Source organism: Vombatus ursinus, unplaced genomic scaffold (genome assembly GCF_900497805.2).
Source record: "Vombatus ursinus unplaced genomic scaffold, bare-nosed wombat genome assembly UNPS02004142.1, whole genome shotgun sequence".
Classification (NCBI taxonomy): Eukaryota; Metazoa; Chordata; class Mammalia; order Diprotodontia; family Vombatidae; genus Vombatus; species Vombatus ursinus.
In genome coordinates, this window is record NW_020943920.1 from 63,980 (window position 1) to 76,900 (window position 12,921).

Below are 12,921 nucleotides of genomic sequence, written 5' to 3' on the forward strand. Positions count from 1 at the left end.
CCTTAAACATTATTTTCAAATAGTTTATATGGTATTAGAATGAACTATTTTTTACTTCTTTGATAGAATTCATTTGTAAATCTCTCTGGTCCTAGGAGTTTTTATTTCTTTGTCAGTTAATTTATGACTTGTTCGATTTCTTTTCCTAAGATAGTTATTTCAATATTCTATTTCCTCCTGTGCCAATCTGAGCAATTTATATTATTGCAAATATTTATCCATTTGATTTAGATTGTCAGTTTAATTGGCATATATTTGGGCAAAGTAACTCCTAATAATTGCCTTGATTTTTTCTTCACTGGTTGTGAGTTCACTTTTTAATATATGATATGGGTACTTTGGTTTCCTTCTTTCTTTGCATCAAGTTAGCTAACGGCTTATATCTTTTTATTGTTTTGTTTGGTTTTTTAAAAAAAAGGTCCTAGTTTTATTTATAAATTTAGTCAGGGTTTTTTGTTTTCTTTTGTTTTTACTTTCAACTTTGTTTATCTCCTCTTTGATTTTCAGGACTTCTATTTTGGAGCTTTGAGGGAGGTGTTTAATTTGTTGATTTTCTAGGTTTTTTTAGTTGCATGCCCAGGGATTTGTTATTTGATCCACCTATTCTTTAGGATTATGTTATTGAGTTTCTATTTAATTTTAAATGTTTGTTTCAGTGACCCTTTATTAATTTTTTTAAAATTACTTTATGGTCAAAAAAACATGCATTTTATTTTTCTGCAGCTATTTGTGAGATTTTTATGCCCTAATTCATGGTCAATTTTTTTAAAGGTTCCATGGACAACTTTCTATTTCCAATCAATATTCTACAGAGGTCCACCATATCTAACTTTTCTACAATTCAATGGTTAGATTTGTCCAGAGAGTTAATTGAGATCCCTCACTATTATACTTTCACTGTCAATTTCCTTCTGTAATTCATTTAACTATTCCTTTAAGAATTTAGATGCTATGCCATTTGTTGAATATATGTTCACTGCATTGTCTATGATTTTTGTTGTTGTTATTGTTGTTGCTCAGTCATTTCAATCACGTCCGAGTCTAGATACTGGAATGGTTTGCGTTCTCCAGCTCATTTTGCAGATAAGGAAACTGAGGCAAATTGGGTTAAGTGACTTGCTTAGAGTCACATAGCTAGTAAGTGTCTGTGGCCAGATTTGAGCTTAGGTCTTCATGAATCCAGGACTGGTGTTCTATCCACTGTGCCGCCTACTTTTCTGTGGTAATTTTTAGCAAAATGTCATTTCCTTTTCAAAATCTCTTTCAATTAGGTCCCTTTTGCTTTTGCCTTGTCTGAGATTATGATTGCTCTCCCTGCCCTTTTTACTTTAGCTGAAGCATAATCAGTTATGCTCCATTCCATTATTTTAACTCTGTGTATATCTTTCTGTTTCAAGCATGTTTTTTGTAAACCACATTTTGTAGGATTATGATTTTAATCCATTCTGCTATCTGCTTCCATTTTATGGGTGAATTCATCCCATTCACATTCACAGTTAAGATTGCTAAGTGTGTGTTTCCCTCCTTCCTATTCTCTTATACTTTTCCTTCTATTTTCCTCCTGCCCTCTCTTTAAGAGTATGTTTTGCTTTTGACAATGTAACCTGCCCTCCCTCTAGTCTCCCTCTCCCATGCCTACCTAAGGAGGGTAAGACATAGTTCTGTACCCAAAAGTGCATGTATGTGAACTCTTGCTATAATCAGTTCAGCTCAGTTCAGGGAAGTTCAAGTGTTGCCTGTGTTCCTGTCCCTTCCAGGGCACATATACTCCTCCTAACCCTAACCCTTTGTGTGTGAGGTAATTTTCTCCTTTCTTTCACTCTCTTCTCCCCTTCTCCTAGGGTATTCCTCTTCCCTACTTTTCCATTTTTTTTTGAGATTATCCAAGCATACTAAAATCATATTTAGGCCCTCTGTTCCTCCAAAACCTCTGCTGATGATAGATTTCTGAGAGATTACATGTATATTCCTCCATTTAAGTATGTAAACAGTTTAACTTTGTTTCATTCCTTATAATTTCTCTCATGTTTATCTTTATATACTAATTTTGAGTCCCATGTTTTCTGTCAAAATTTCAGTTCAAGTCTGCTCTTTTCTTTAAGAATGCTTGGAAGTACTTTATTTTATTACAAGTCCAATTTTTTTCCGCCTTGTAGAGTTATATATTCAGTTTTTCTGGGTAGATTATTGTTGGCTACAAGCCTAGCTAGATCTTTTGCCTCCTGGAATATAATTTCAACCTTTCCATTCCTTTAAAGCAGTGGTTATTACATCTTGTGTGATCCTGACTGTGCCATCTCAGTAGTTGGATTCTTCCTTTCTGGCTGCTTGTAGTATTTCCTCCATGACCTGAGAACTCTGGATTTTTGCTTTAATATTACTGAGAGTTTTCATTGGGGGGTTTCTTTCAGGAGGCAACTCGTAGATTTTTCTATTTCTACTTTGCCCTCTATTTCTAAACGATCTAGGCAGTTTTCTTTTATGATTTTCTGAAATATGATTTCTAGGCTTTTTTTGTCTGTGGCTTTCAGGTAGTCTAATGATTGTTAAATTATTTCTCCCAATCTGCTTTCCAAGACAGCTTTTTTTAATGAGATAGTTCACATTTTTTCCCATATTTATTCAGATTTTTAAATTTTGTTTCATTAGTTCTTCATACATCATGGAATTCTTTATGAGTTTCCATTTGGCCAATTTTGATTTTCAAGGAGCTATTTTTTTTTATATCAGTAAGGTTTTAGACTTCCTTTTTTATGTTAGTAATTCTCTTTTACCATCATTTGATTTTTCAAATCTCTTTTGCTCATTAAAAAACAAAACAACAAACTTTTTTTTTTGGTTAGGCAATGGGGTTAAGTGACTTGCCCAGGGTCACACAGCTAGTAAGACAGCAAACTTTTTCTAGAAATTCTTGTTGGACTTATGTCCCAGTTGCATTTTTCTTTTAGACTTTGCTTATTGATGTTCTGAAGTAATTATCTTTTTCTGAATTTGTGTCTTCACCTTCCCCATCACTATAGCAGCTCTTTATGGTCAGGTTTCTTTTCTGTCATTTGCTCATTCTTCAAGTTTCCTTTCTGACTTTGGACTCAATGTTAAGCCTTGACTCTATGCACTTTGGTGGGATCTGATGGAGGGGAATGTCTAGCCTTGGCTTCTATCCTCTTCCAGCCTTCTGCTGCTTTCTTAACTCTAGCGAGCTCTGGGACTAGATCTGCTCCTTGTCCTCCTGGTCTGAGCTCTGCCAGTTCCTGACCCAGGTCTGAGTCAGTTGACTTGTCCCTGATTGGGAGTTTCAGCAAAGAGCTGCTGGACTCGGTCCCTGTTAGTCCATTGGAATGGGCTTCAGAATGATTAAACTTCTAAATCGCTATAGAATATTTCTGAATAAATTTCTGAATAAATTCTGAATAACTTCAGAACGACTGAACTTCTGGCTCCCCTTTGGTCTGGGCCTTCTGTCTTGATTATCTTTCTGCAGGTTTATGGTACTGGCGGAAAGGGTAGAATTGAGTTACCTCTCTGTTCTGGGGATCAGAGCCACAGAGTTATGTCTCGACCCTCTTCCAGACATCTCTCTCTGTCTGGCTAAGCTGCTCAGCCCTAGAAAAGTGATTCCTTGTGACTTTTTCTGGCCTTTCCCAACCAGAATTCTGACTGATGTGTTTTTCAGGTCATTGTGGAGGAGGAGAGTGGGTGACCCAGGCAAAAATGCTTCCTGTCACTTCACCATCTTGACTCTGTCTTCTCATCATGTACATTTGCAGAGTGGGTTCTTAATGGTCTTTCTGTTTCAATTTTTCTATGCTCCTTGGTTGCTAGATTTGTTTGCCCTTCTTACATTTCTATTGTCAGGGGGGTTTGAGAAACAAATGATGTCTCTAGGTTGGGTCTTCTTTCTGAGAATGTTTTGAATGTGTCTGGATCATTGGACATCCATCTATTTTTCTTTTAGCATTAGGTTCATATTGGCAGGGTGGGTCACCTTGGGTCACATCTTGAGCTCCAGTTCTCTTTAAACCCTCCAAGTAACAAAGAGCTCTAGGCAGCCATATCCATAGATTCCTGGACATGGAGTTAGGAAGAGTTGAGATCAAGCCAAACCTCAGACACTTCCCTACCTATGTGACCCTGGACATGTCACTCCACCTATCTGGCTGCCTCAGTTTCCTCCTCTGTAAAATGGGAATAATAGAAGTACCTACCTCCCAGGGTTGTTCTGAAGATCAGATGAGATTATATTTGTAAAAAGTGCTTAGCACAGTTGCTGGGATCCCAATCTGTGCTCAATAAATGCTTATTCTATCCCATCCTCTCCCTCCACTTTTGTGTTTTCTGGTGGGTGCAGTCTTGTGTTACTTGAATTTCCTTTCCTTTCAATTTGAAGATCTTTGTCATTCCTTAATGTAGTTGTAATTTTAAATGTTGTGTCTGGAGTTTTCAGCCTTAGGAGTTTTTGTTGGGGGGGGGGGGGTCTATCTGTGGATTATTTTGAATTCGCACTTTGTTGATTAGTGGAATGTATCGACTTGCCTTGATTATTTTCACATCGGCCCTGGTACTCTCACATCATCGGTGTTCTCTTTCTCAAGGCCCCCTCCCTCTTTGGGGAGAGGGGAGAGCTCCTCCCATAACTTCCATTTGAGGAAGAGGCCTAGGATAGCCATTTCCTCATTTCCCACCAAGCTGTACTCCTCTGGACTTCTCCATCATACTCCTGAGGGGTACCTCCCCCTTACCCTCTTCAGCTTCCTTTTGTATGTTGTCCTTCTCCATTAAATTGTAAGCTCTTTAAGGGGAGGGCAGACCATCTTTGTCTTCCTCTTTTTCATATTCGTATTCTCAGGGCTTAGTATGGAGCCTGGCACTTAGTAGGTGCTTGATAAATGTTTATTGACTGGCTGACCAACTACTTACCTGGTGCCCAGTGCATACAACTTCAAGTCTTCTGATATCACTGAGAGAAAAAGAAAAGCAAAACAAATTAACATTTAGGGCTGGTGACCTTAGGCACTTCAAGGACTTCCTTCATGTGTTAATCAAAGACAATAATGGGTAAAAATGGAAACTCTGAAACAAACAAACAAATTTCAGTAGCAAGAACCCAGGACAGAGGATGTGAAATCGGGCCTGTTGTATTTTTAGGGAACTTTTTAGACCTGGAGATACAAAGGAGGTAATTCTATAAACCTGATGTGTCACAATAGGATAGGACAAGTAGCAAACTGGGAACAGTATGGAGCTGAATACACAAAAACCACTTTGTTGTTGGTCACTTCTATAATTTCCTCCACACCCATGCAGCATGTTAGTTGTTAAGACCACATCCTCTTCCACGATGTTTCCAATGAATAACAAAATCTCAGAGTTGGGAGGGACCTCAAAAGCCATGTCTCTAGAAGATCTGTACTGCACCAAGAAGCCCTGCTCAAAAATCCCCCAAGGAGGTGATTTACAGGTTCTGCTTCAGTGAGAGGGAACCCCATAACTTGCAAGGCAGTGCATTCCATTTTGGTGCAACTCAAAAGGGTAAAAAGATTTTTCTTTACATCAAGCTTAAAACACTCCCTCTGAAATTTCACCCTAAATTTTACCTAGTTGTGCTATTTGAGGTGAACCAGAATGAATTTTAATCTCTCTTCCACAATGACAGCCCTTCATGTACTTGAAGACAGCTATTGGGTCCCTCTTAAGTCCTCTCTCACCACGTCTAAATATCCTAGTTCCCCTCATCATGTTCATTCTGGACTTCTGGACAAGCCCCAGCTTGTCTTTGTTGTCTTCTGTAAGGTATAAATGTACTAAACTGAACACTCCATATGTGCCCTGACCAGGGCAGAGTATAGTATATGTCTCCCATTTGGAAAAGACATCTCTCTTGATTAGTTTCAAGTAGCATTAGCTTTTGGGGCTCCCATTTTGTTTGCAAACAACTAAAAGACCCAGGTCCTTTTTTTATAGGAACCATTTTTTTTCTATCCATACCATTTGTGTCCTTCATTTTCAAAACTCCCTTTTAAATATTAAATTTTTATTTTTGAAACTGACTTCCAGAAACCAAGTGTATAACTTTTTATTTATGCCTATTCCATTTCACTTTATTTGACCTGGCTATCATTCTAGCCTATTGAGATCTTTTTGGAGCCTGATGCATGAGCCTATAAGTTGTCCATTTTAGTTTAGTGTTAGCCACAAAGCATTCCTTCTCTGCCTTCAACCAAATTCATAACATTAATGAATAGCATAGGGCCAATGACAAAACTCTGTATCACTCCATTAGAGATCTCCCTATAAGTAGACATTGACCCATTAATGTTGCTCTTTCAGTTTAGTCATTGAAACAGCCCTGATTCCACCAAATAATACTATCATCGGGCCTATATCACATTTTGTCTACAAGAGTGTCATGAGAAACTTTTATTATATGCTTTGCTAACATCCAAGCATTTCCCTAATCTTCTAGTCTCCTTAGCTGGTTGATAAGTTAAATGAGATTGGTCATATGCTATCTGTTCTTTTTTTTTTCTTTTGATATATTTTTTATTTATTTCATTAAATATTTCATATTTACATGTAAAAAATTAACTTTCATTTTTTAAAAATTTTGAATTGCAAATTCTCTCCCTCCCTCTCTCCCCTCTCCCACCCCTTGAGAAGGCAAGCAATATGATATTGATTGTACATGTGGGGTTATGTAGAACATGTTTCTATATTAGCCATGTTACAAAAGAAAATACATATACACAAAAAAAAAAAACTTACCAAGAAAAATAAAGAAAGTTTGGAAAGTATGCCTCCATCTGCACCCAGAGTTCATCAGTTCTCTCTCTGGAGGTGGATGACATTTTTCATCATGGTTCCTTTGGAATTGTCTTGGATCATTGTCTTCATGAGAGTAGCTAAGTCTTTCACAGTTGATCATCCTTATGGAATTGCTGTTACTATGCACAGTATCTCCTGGTTCTGATCACTTTACTTTGTATCAGTTCATGTAAATCTTTCCAGGTTTTTCTGAAACCTGCTCATCATCTCTTACTGCACAATAGTATTCACAATCACAATCATATGCCACAACTTGTTCAGCCAGTCACCAATTGATGGGCATTCCCTCAATTTCTAATTCTTTGCCACCACAGAAAGAGCTGCTATAAATGTTTTTGTACAAATATTTCCTTTTTTCCTTTTCTTTGATCTCTTTGGGATACAAACCTAAAAGAAGTATTGCTGGGTGAAAGAGCATGCACAATTTTAAAGCCCTTTGGGCACAGCTTCAAATTGTTCTCCATATTGGTTGGACCAGTTCATAGTGTCCCTATTTTTCCACATCCCCTCCAGCATTTGCCATTTTCCTTTTCTGTCATGTTAGTCAATCTGACAGGTATGAGGTGGTATCTTAGAGTTGTTTTAACTTGTACTTCTCTAATCAATAGTGATTTAGAGCATTTTTCATGTTCATATCCTTTGACCATTTATCAATTGGGGAATGGATCATATTTTTATAATTTGACTCTGTTTCCTACATATATGAGAAATGAGGCCTTTATCAGAGAACCTTACAGTAAAATATTTCCCTAATTTCCTCCTTTTCTTCTAATTTTGTTTGCATTTGCTTTGTTTGTAATCAAAATTATCCAGTTTACTTCCCATCATCTTCTCTATCTCTTGTTTGGTGACAAACTCTTCCCTTATCCATAGATTTGACAGTTACATTATCCCATGTTCTCCTAATTTACTTGTTTATATCTAAACATTTATCCATTTTTATTTTATCTTGCTATACAGTGTGAGATGTAGGTCTATGCCTACTTTCTGCTAGATTGCTTTCCAGTTTTCTTTGTCAAATGTGAGTTCTTACCCCAAAAGCTTGGCTCTTTGGATTTGTCAAACAGTATATTACTATGGTCATTTACAACTGTATATTGTGTCCCTAATCTATTCCATTAATCTACCACCCTATTTCTTAGCCTGTTTTGATGATTAGCACTTTATAATATAGTTTGAAATCTGGTACTGCTAGACCACTTTCCTTAGCATTTTTTTCATTGATTCCCTTTTGTTTTTCTTCAATTTTGTCAATTTTTTTAGTTCTATACCATAATTCTTTGATTTTTGGTGTGTCAATGAATTAAATTAGCTTAATTAATTTAGTGAATAAATTTATTTAGTGAGTAAATTAACTTAGGTAGAATTGCCATTTTTATTATTGTCTCAGCCTACCCATGAGCAATTAAAATTTCTCAAATTGTTTAGATCTGTCTTTATTTGTGTGAAAATTGTTTTGTAATAGTGTTCATATCATTCCTGGGTTTGTCTTGGCAGATTGACTCCTAACTATTTTATATCATTACCAGTTCTTAATCATATCCTACTAACTTTTGGTGATAACTGTTTACTTTACTAGGTTCTGAACATTTGTCTATTTAATAATGCATCCTAGAATTTTGCCAGGAATAGAAGTGGAATCTACTGGGACTGGATTTTGCATGTAAGATCTCCTTCCCTACTCCCTCCCCCTTTCCCATTATATTACACCCTTCTAGATATATGTTTTTTCCCTCTCTTTAACCAATTCCCCAAGAGAGTAAGCTTCCAGCACTACCCACCCTCCCCACCACTTGCTTCTTCTTTGTCAATTCTTCCTTTCATTCCTCATTTGTATGAGATAATTACTCCTTTTTATCTCTCCCTACAGTTTTATTTTTTATACATCACACATAGCTCAGCTCAAGCCTTTTTTTAAACTACCCAAATAATGATGACAGTCATAAGAGTGCTGATAACATTTTCACATAAAAGAAGTAAACAATTTGACCTCATTGTGTACCTTATAATTGGTCTTTAATATTTACATTATATTTCTCCTGGATCTTATATGTCAAATTTTCCATTAACTTTTGCTGTTTTTGTCACAAATACCTGAAATTCTTTCAGTTCTTTAAATATCCATTTTTTTCCATTTAGGATTATAATTAACTTTGCTGAGTAAATTACCCTTGATCATAACCCCAACTATTTTCCTCAACAAAACATAATATTCCAAGACCCAGAGTCCTTCAACACAGTAGCTTCTAGGTCTTGTATAATCTTTATTGTAGCTCTACAGTATTTAAATTGTTTTTCTTTCCTTGTTGCTTCCAATATTTTCTTCTTAACCTGGGAGCTTTGAAACTTGGATATGATATTCCCATAAGTTTTCCTCCTGGGATCTCTTTCAGGTGGTGATTGGTGGATTTTTTGTATTTCTGCTTTGCCTTCTTGTTTTAGAGCTTCAGGGCAATTTTCCTTGATAAGTTCTTGTAATATTGTAGCAAGATTCTTTTTTTGATTGTAACTTTCAGGTAGTCCAACTATTCTTGTGTTGTCTTTCCTCAATCTGTTCTCCAGTTCAGTTGTATTTTTCTGATGAGATGTTTCACAGTCTCTTCTGTTTATTCATTCTTTGGATTTTATTTTATTATTTCTTGATGTCTTCGAATGTCATTGGCTTCCCTTTGCCTAAATCTAGTTTTTTTTTTGGTCTTAATTTTTTAAAATTTATTTATTTTTAGTTTTCAGCATTTACTTCCACAAGCTTTTGAGTTCCAAATTTTCTCCCCATCTCATCCCTCCCCCCACTCCAAGATGGCATGCATTCTGTATACCCCTTCCCCTAATCTGCCCTTCCTTCTATCTCTCTACCCTTTCTCTTATTCCCTTCCCCTTCTATTTTCCTGTAGGGCAGGATAGATTTCTATACTCCATTTCCTGTATTTCTTATTTCCCAGTAAAAATAAGTTTTTAACATGTGTTTTTAAAACTTTGGGTTCCAAATTTTCTCCTCCCTCCCCACCCACCCTCATTGAAAAGGCAAACAATTTGATACAGGTTATACATGTGTAGTCATGCAAAACACTTCCATAGTAGTCACGTTGTTAAAAAACTAAGTATATTTCCCTTTCCAATTCTAGTTTTCAAGGAATTATGTTCTTCCTTTAGTTTTTGATTCTATATTTCCAATTTGTTGACTTTTCATAATTTTCTTGATTTTCTTTGATTGCTCTTTTTTTTCCTAATTTTTCATCAGTCTCTCTTATTTGATTTTTAAAGTCCTTTTTAAATTCTTCCAAGAATTCTTTTTGGGCTTAGGACCATTTGATATTTCTCATTGAAAAAGGAGCAGCTTTTTTAGTTCCACTATCATCCCCTGAATATGAACCTAGATCTTCTCTATCTCCATATGTATGATTGAGTTCTTTCTCCTTTGTTTACTCATTTTTTATATGTTATTTTGTTTTAAGAAGCTATTATTATAACCAAGTTCTAGCCCTGAGGTGTGGGAAAACTTGTGCCTCAAGTCTCAGGTCCTTCTTACTGTTGTTTTCTGAGATCTGTCCCAGAGCCTAGCCTCAGGTACTCCTCTCCACCCCTAAGCCATGGCTAGGGCCCCAGCCATGCTGTCCTGCAAATGCTCTTGCTCACTGTGGTCCCTCTGGTGGCTGCAAACTGCAGCTGTCCTCTCTGCCCTGGAACTGAAACCAGAGACTCTGCTCTCCTGCAAGTGCTCACAGCCAGCAGAGTCCCTGTCCCTCTGACTGTAAATCTAATCCTAACCCTCAAGCTCTGCTACCATTCTCACTAGTCATGTGCTAGCTCCTTCTCTCCTGCAGCTGCAGCCCAGGACTACATCAGGTCGGCACAACTATGCTTGGAATCCTTCCATCTTCTCCTATTCAGCTGTTCAAGCCCCACACTGTTCCTGAAGTGAAAGTTCCTAAGTCTGAGGCTGCCTCCCAATCCAGCTGCCCCCAGGGCTTTGTTGCTTCCACAGAGTCAGCCTGGAGATGTTTGCTCTTCACTCAGGCAGTACCTCCATCCCTGCAGGTAGAGTCTTTCCTGGAGTGTTCTGAAGTTGTCTTAGGAGGACAACTACTTTACTCCAATTCCTGTTTATTTCTGCTGCTCTACATTCACTGAGGCGATGTTCTATCTTTTTTTGTGGAGAAAATTTGGAAAGCTGAAAGTTTTATGACCTACTCTGCCATCTTCTCAGAATCCTCTCTTCTATTTTTTCAAGGAATATTTTATTCTTCCTCACAACTTGGAGAATAGAACAGCCAAAGAGAATGAGAGGAAAGAAAGTAGAGGCTTGGATTGTAGATGGATATTAGCTACAAAATGGAGGAGAGATACAGAGTTAGTGATTAGTTTAGTAATAAAAGGGGAAAGAAATATAGACCTAGTTGGGATGGATGGATCAAGTGAGGGTTTTCAATTATATGCTGATGATTCTCAGATCTATTTGCATGTCTCCAACTGCCTGCTAGACATCTTAAACTGGATGTCATGTAGGCATCTTAAACTCAAAATGTCCCAACCTGGACTCATTATCTTTACACCTAAACCTTCTCTTCCTTCTGAACTTCCTTATTACTGTTGAGGTCAACACCATTCTCCCAGTCACCAAGGGTCACAACCTAAGTGTCACTCTTGACTCTTCCTCACTCATTTTCACCTCTCCTCCCACATCTAATCAGGTGTCAAGTCTTATTGACTTTACCTTCCTAATATCTCTCTTTCTCTCTTTTCTTACTGCCCCCACCCATTACAGGCCCTCATCACCTGGTGCTTAGACTACTGCAATAGTCTGGTTTCTCTGCCTCAAGTCTCTTACTCACTCCAGTCCACTCAGCTACCATATTAATTTTGCTAAAGTTCAGCCATGTTGCATCCCTTTCAATAAACTCCAGCAAATCTCTATCCCCTCCAGGATCAAATGTAAAATCCTCTGTTTGGCATTTGAAACTCTTCACAACTTGTCTTCTCTCCTACCTTTCCAGTCTTCTCACACCTTCCTCCTTGTAATGTATTCTACGATTCAGTGACACCAGTGTCCTTGCTGTTCCTCACACACAACACTCTACCTCCTTAGTCTCCCATGCTTGACATGTTTTCTGTCCTCATCTCTGCCTCTGTCCTCCTTGGTTTCCTTCAAGTTCCAGCAACAATCATACCCTCTACAGGAAGCCTTTCCTGATATCTCTTAATGATAGTGCCTTCACTCAGTTTATTATCTCCAATTTATCCTGTCTATAGCTTTATTTGTACTTGGTTGTTTGCATGTTGTCTTTCCCATTAGATGCGAGCTCCTTGGAAACAATAACCATCTTTTGCCTTTCTTAATATCCTCAATGTTTAAATTCATGCCTGGAATATAATAGGCATTTAACAAATATTTATTGACTGACTGATAGAAGAAGATTGTAGGCAGTATGGAGGCAGTCAGTAGACTTTAAGGAGAGATTGAAGGATTAGTCAAGAATTATGGGTGACAGAGGGAGCAATATGCTAGATTGAAGGAGATTGAAAAGAAACAGAAAAAAATTTTAAAAATAAATTGCATAAGACTGAGGGAGAGATTGAAGATTAGTGAGGGAATATAGATGACAAGGAGAGATAATCTACTGGAGAAAGCAGGATGGAATGCAGCTAGGTGGTATAATTGAAATCTATCTATGATATTCTGTCTACTTACAGCACCACTTAGCAGTTCAGTCACAAATGAGTAGGAGTGAAAGCACAAAATTAGGATTAGGTGGGTAATCCAAGCCTGGGGTTTGATGGGGGGGGGGGGATCAATGATAGCATGAAAGGGCAAGGGATTCAAAAGAAGAGGATGGCATAGGGTTGAACTGATTTACCAAAGTGTCAAGATGGGGAAGGGAGGAGTGTGGAGTGAGTGTGGGGCTGTCAACCTAGGAGAGAACCAAGGGGTGGAGGGATCAGTGATCATGGTAAGGATGAAGAATTGGTTTGGGGAGGGGAGGCAGAGGGAGAATGAGAATGACAACAGAATGTGATCAGAAAAGGGAATTAATGAAGATGGAGGTGGTGTATTTGTGGGTGGTGGCAAAGTCAAGGACAGCAGTCAAGGATGCAGCTCCC